This window comes from Olea europaea, unplaced genomic scaffold, assembly GCF_002742605.1.
Source record: "Olea europaea var. sylvestris unplaced genomic scaffold, O_europaea_v1 scaffold1584, whole genome shotgun sequence".
Taxonomy (NCBI): domain Eukaryota; kingdom Viridiplantae; phylum Streptophyta; class Magnoliopsida; order Lamiales; family Oleaceae; genus Olea; species Olea europaea.
This window is the reverse complement of record NW_019233458.1, coordinates 43,411-48,622: the sequence shown is the minus strand read 5'-3', so window position 1 is coordinate 48,622 and position 5,212 is coordinate 43,411. Positions and strand designations below refer to the sequence as shown.

The following is a 5,212-nucleotide window of genomic DNA, read 5'->3' as shown; positions in this document are numbered from 1 at the left end:
AATGCCAGAAAGGTATATACTACGAAGGTGGAAAAAAGATGTTAGTCGAGCGCACGCAAGAGTGGCAGTGAACTATGCTGGCTTAGTTATTACTCCTGTACAGTTGAGATACAATGATATGTGTCATGCTTTTTTGCAATTGGCAGACCTCACCGCAGATGACGAAGGGCGATCACGTGCAATAATGGATGGATAAAATACCAATATAAAGAGCTTATGCCGACCAAGTCGAGTAACAGAAGTAATGTTATGTCGCAGCCTGCTGTTCACTTACCCTCTCAGAATATTAATTCTCAAAAATCTGCATGCGAGAGTGAGGGACCCTAAATTGGTGAAGAGAAATGGTGCACCAAAGAAACTTCGAACAAAAGGCCCGTTGGAGTCGAGGTCAAAGAAAAAAAGGTATTTTTGTTTGTTGGCATCGCAATAGAAAAGCACCACATTTTTGAATTCTCCTTTAAGTTTGATATAAATGCAGGGAAATTCCCTTCAAGCAAGGGAAACACATCGAGGGACATACCTACTAACATCCCGGAGGTTGCACCAGAAGTTCAAGTATCTCAACTAAACTATTCCCTACTGACCACGTTCTCCTATTCACAAATGTTGATAGTTAGTATTTTCATTTCTCTGTTGCAATGGATGTTTACGTTTTATTTACATTATTGCGGCATATAGGGTGATACCGAAAATCATATGTTTACCCAACAATGCCTGTCTTCGAACGTTATGCCTCTATCATCACGTGATATTATATTTCATTCGCAAGGTAAATAAATGTTCAAATTTCATTATAATTCATTCTCGTATTATTTCATTACATGTTTTAATGTTCGTCACATACGGCAGGTCGTAGAATGCCTTACTACTATCCAAATTTACCAGAATAAGGTGGCAGCGGCATGTGAAAAGGTTAAGCATCCATCGTTGACTTCGCATATAGAAATGGGAAAATTTAACATGGATGACTTAGTGGTCCCTTTTGCAGGGGTGGAAACATCATATGCAATGGCCAAAGGGATCTCGACCAAGTTGTCGGAAGGATTGAGGGACCACTTTGATAGGATAATCATGGTTGGACCACTTTGTATTTTGTGATAGTTGGAAATCATTGTAATGTTTTGATATAGGGCCATGGATTGAGGTCAAAAGTGTCCATAGTAATGTTTATAACTTTTCTAGGAGTGTTAATGGGTACAAATGTTGAATGCATTGTTGATTCTTTTGTTGGTGTATGTTTTGTTTGCATTTATGATAGAGGGACCACTTATAATTTAATGTTTCAAACAAATGTATTACTTCATGTTTCTTGGTTTTGAATTAGAACTAATTACAGAGGATTTAGATGTTGAAACCTATTTATCTTCCTCGTTGGTAACATTTGTTGCAAAGAATTGTTCCATTTGACAAGTAATTACCTACTAAAACTAGTAATACTTGTGAGTTAAATTAGAACTCTTTTTGTTCTGTACTAGGAACAAGGTTGTGTACAAATGTGTTATGTGAGTAATGGATGTGAAATGCAAGAGCCATTGAATTATATTAGATACACAAACACAAGGAAAATGTTAGCTGGTCACAATTCAATTGGATGCGTGATTTGTCGATGATACCTTTACTAGTGGTATCAAAATGAGTCGAACAGTCCATTTATTGTTTGAATTCACAACAAAATATACACAAACTAAAGGACAGAAACACTGAATTATCTGGGCTAGAGCACTCAACATACAAGTAGGCATTTTTATTTATCTAGGCTAGAGCTACAATTGCTAACCAAACTACAGTAATGTAACAAAATTACAACCTGCAGAGCGATCGACATACAAGTACACTGGGTCACATACTTCACAAGTCGCAAAACACTTAACATAATTGTGACCTATTATCAAGAAGCAAATATAAAGTTCCCTCTTAGTATTCATACGTCGACAAACATAACTCAAATTAACCCATTCGAACAACGACGCCAATTAAGCCAGCCTCTTCCCTTTTGCATTCCCAGATGCAACACATTTTTCTTTACGGATTATCACGTTCACAACGATATGGAGCTCTTCGTTATCATTTAACCGCACTTGAGATTGGAACGTGTGACTCATATCTTCAATTGCTTCCATTACCATTGGGGTAGTCAAGGTAGCACTCGAGGTAGCACTAATGCTACTACATTCACCTCGTGCTTGACCTTCTTCGTACCATGCCCAAAATCCACATTTTTTACTGCAACACTTGAATAATCTACCTTTGTTAAAAGTCTCTTTCTCCACCTCAAAGCACTTCTGATATCCATACTCACACAACGGGCAAATAAGTGTCCTTGCTTCTACAACTATGGCACACACCTGAATTCTTCCCTGGTATTCTATTATGCAAATCAACCTGCCATCACTAATCAATCGGCAATATGAATTACATAAATAATGTATAAATTATAAAAGACGCACCACCACGACATAACAATTGGCCCAACCTGCTTGGACATTATAAACAACTACATGCAGGGAATATTGGATTTTTTGCTTGACACTTGCTCTTCCTATTTGAAGAAAATAAATTTAGATTCAATAATAAGACTCCAGTAAGTCTAGATTTTTCAGAACGTTATCCATCAGACGAGGAATGACACGGTTACATTAACAATAACGACAGAGCACCGCTTAAGGTATTATGAATTCACAGTTGTCCCTTTCTATTTTTGTTTGCTGTTTGTCTTTCATACCAATCAATTAGCACTTTTTCAGAAGAACCATGTAAATGACAACAGGAAGATGAAATTAAACTACTACCTGAATGAGAGTAGATGGTCGTGGTCGTATTTTATTTTTGGTCACTGAACTCGTTCAGCAACAGAGAGAGTTCAGGGGATCGTCAAGTTGTTCGATGCCTTTCAAAGACTGGGAAAGTGCTTGGGGATTATGGGAGAGAAACGATTCTTTTGCCTATAGCTTGGAGGAAGAACACAGTGATGGTGGAAAATTCGGCTTAATCGAGGTCATTCAACATCGGCTTCTAAGATGCACTCATTTGGGGGAAGACAACCTCATGACCACAAAATGTTAATGGGCTACCAGAGATGGAGGCAAATCAGCTGATGCTCACTTGTGGATGTGAAGTGAAGAGGCGAGACGATCGCGCTTGGTCAGGTGAGGTATAGGGTTTCAAATTGGGGATTATAGGAGAGAGAGTGAAAGACAAGGCTTAATAATTGACTGACTTTTGCCTGCTAGTTTTTTCTTTCTTTTTTCTGTGAGAATTTAGTGACTTTCCACGCAAGCCTGTAAAATGCCTGTAGGATCACCCCTGTACACCAAGCGCGGTCGTTGTGGCATAGATGTCAACGACGAGATGGAAAGTGGTTAGAGTTGCTGGGTCACAGCAATGGTTGTCCCTGGCAAGAGGCGGCGTCGGTTGGATTTTATGGGTGTGTGGAGGAGTCTGCTACTTCTGGATGTGGAATAGTAGGGTGGCGTGATTTGGGCTAGATTTGTTGGTTGACATTCAATAGTGGTGGCGGCGTGATTTGTAGGTGGTGGGCTATGGTGGTGCAGGCAAAATTGATAAAAGATGCCGGTGGTTTAAGTCGGTAAAGAAGGTTGTTGCGGAGGCTGAAACAGATGCAGAGGAGGCGTCGTCTGGTAATTTTGGAAAGCGAGTTTGAGGATTGTGGGTTGCTAAATGAAGACGTGGGGGTAAGTGGAGTCCTTTTTTTTGTTGTGGCAGCTCTTATGAGGTCATACGTAAGGCGGTTATCGTTTGTAGTATATTTTGGTAGTGGTTATGTGGGGGTGGACGAGGTGGTGGCTTGGGCAGGTGAAGGTTGGCATTGCAGTGAGTAAAGCTAACTGTGGCAACGGTTTTAATCAGGTTTAGTGTGATGAGAATTTTAGGTAGTGGGAGGTTTTGTATATGGGTGGTTTTAATTGCAATTTGTGGGTTGATGAGAACGGTGACTGATTATTGTAGCCTAATAAAGTTTGAAGATGACGACACTGGGATATGCAAGAACATGACAGTAAAATGATATCCAACCTGGCTCTGATACCACTTTGATACAAGCAAAAAGGGATTCCAACAGAGAATAAAACAACAAAAAAGAAGCAGAATTGCAGAAACTCAGAAAGAAGGAGAAGAGAAGAGGAAGAGAAGAAGAAGACGGCAGCAAGGGAGAGAAACCTGGAGAAGAAGGAAAAGTTAGGGAGGAAGGGGAAGGAAAACGTAATAATCAAGCATATTCATTTCATTAATTCATCAACTGAGTTCTTCAATTCCTTACAATCATATAAATAGCAAAATAATAAACATGGGCTTGGGCCAAACCCATATACAAGTCCAATAAAACATAAGGTCTTAAAATAAATGGAAGATAAAATGGGCCCTAACAAATGGCCTAATGAAGATGTCTGCATCAACAAGTTTAGCCCAACAATATATGGAAAGGAATAAAAACTGCTTATCCAACTCAAATTCTAGACCCCACAAATTTTATACAAAAAGAAGTTAGTCTAACATTATGTAAAGTTCAATGCAGAAACTGATTTTACATTCCACAATAATGGATTTCTCAAGCCTTGTTATCTCAATATCTACAAAATGTCCCAACATTCTAGAGCTGCTATATGTTTTCTTTAAACCCGGGTACATATTGTGGCTCTTGATCAAAACAATCAACCCACAAAAACTTCTTTTACTTCTCAAACTGGATTGAGTAAACACAGAACTGAAGCATTCATCACAAGCCTCTGCCACCTTGATCAGGTAAATGTTGATAGAAGGATGGTATGACAAAATCTAGTTTAGAAGATGAGAAATTAGTACACGCGTGAATGAAAGTAGCTTACATAAATACCTTAGAAACCTAATATGTTTACCTGCAGCATTGATTTCAACAACTGTCGTGTGATGGTTTGATTGGCCTTGTAACCCTAAATAAATTGATCTTAGAGTGTGTTTGATTAACATGAAAAATATTACCTAGAAAAGAAAATATTTTCCATCTTTTGTGGAAAATAAAAATCACCTCTACCCAAGGAAAATATTTTCCTTAAAAACAAGGAAAATTAGGCATATTTTCAAAAGTTGGAAAATGTTTTCCATGAAAAAAAATAGCAATCAAACACCCCAAATAGAAATTTGGATGGAAAATTAATATTTTCCATGAAAAATAAATGTAATCAAACACACCCTTACAGAAATAGTGGATTAAGCATTA

The 5,212-nt window shown here is 38.2% G+C and overlaps 1 long non-coding RNA gene across 1 annotated transcript; it reads right to left on the bottom strand.

The window, feature by feature from the left end:
- Nucleotides 1-4,336: 4,336 nt before the first annotated feature.
- On the bottom strand, nucleotides 4,337-4,950 carry LOC111376947. Its single transcript, XR_002699578.1, has 2 exons — nucleotides 4,872-4,950; nucleotides 4,337-4,791 (listed from the first exon to the last, which is right to left on the bottom strand). It is a non-coding gene; the product is annotated as an uncharacterized LOC111376947 (long non-coding RNA).
- Nucleotides 4,951-5,212: the final 262 nt, after the last annotated feature.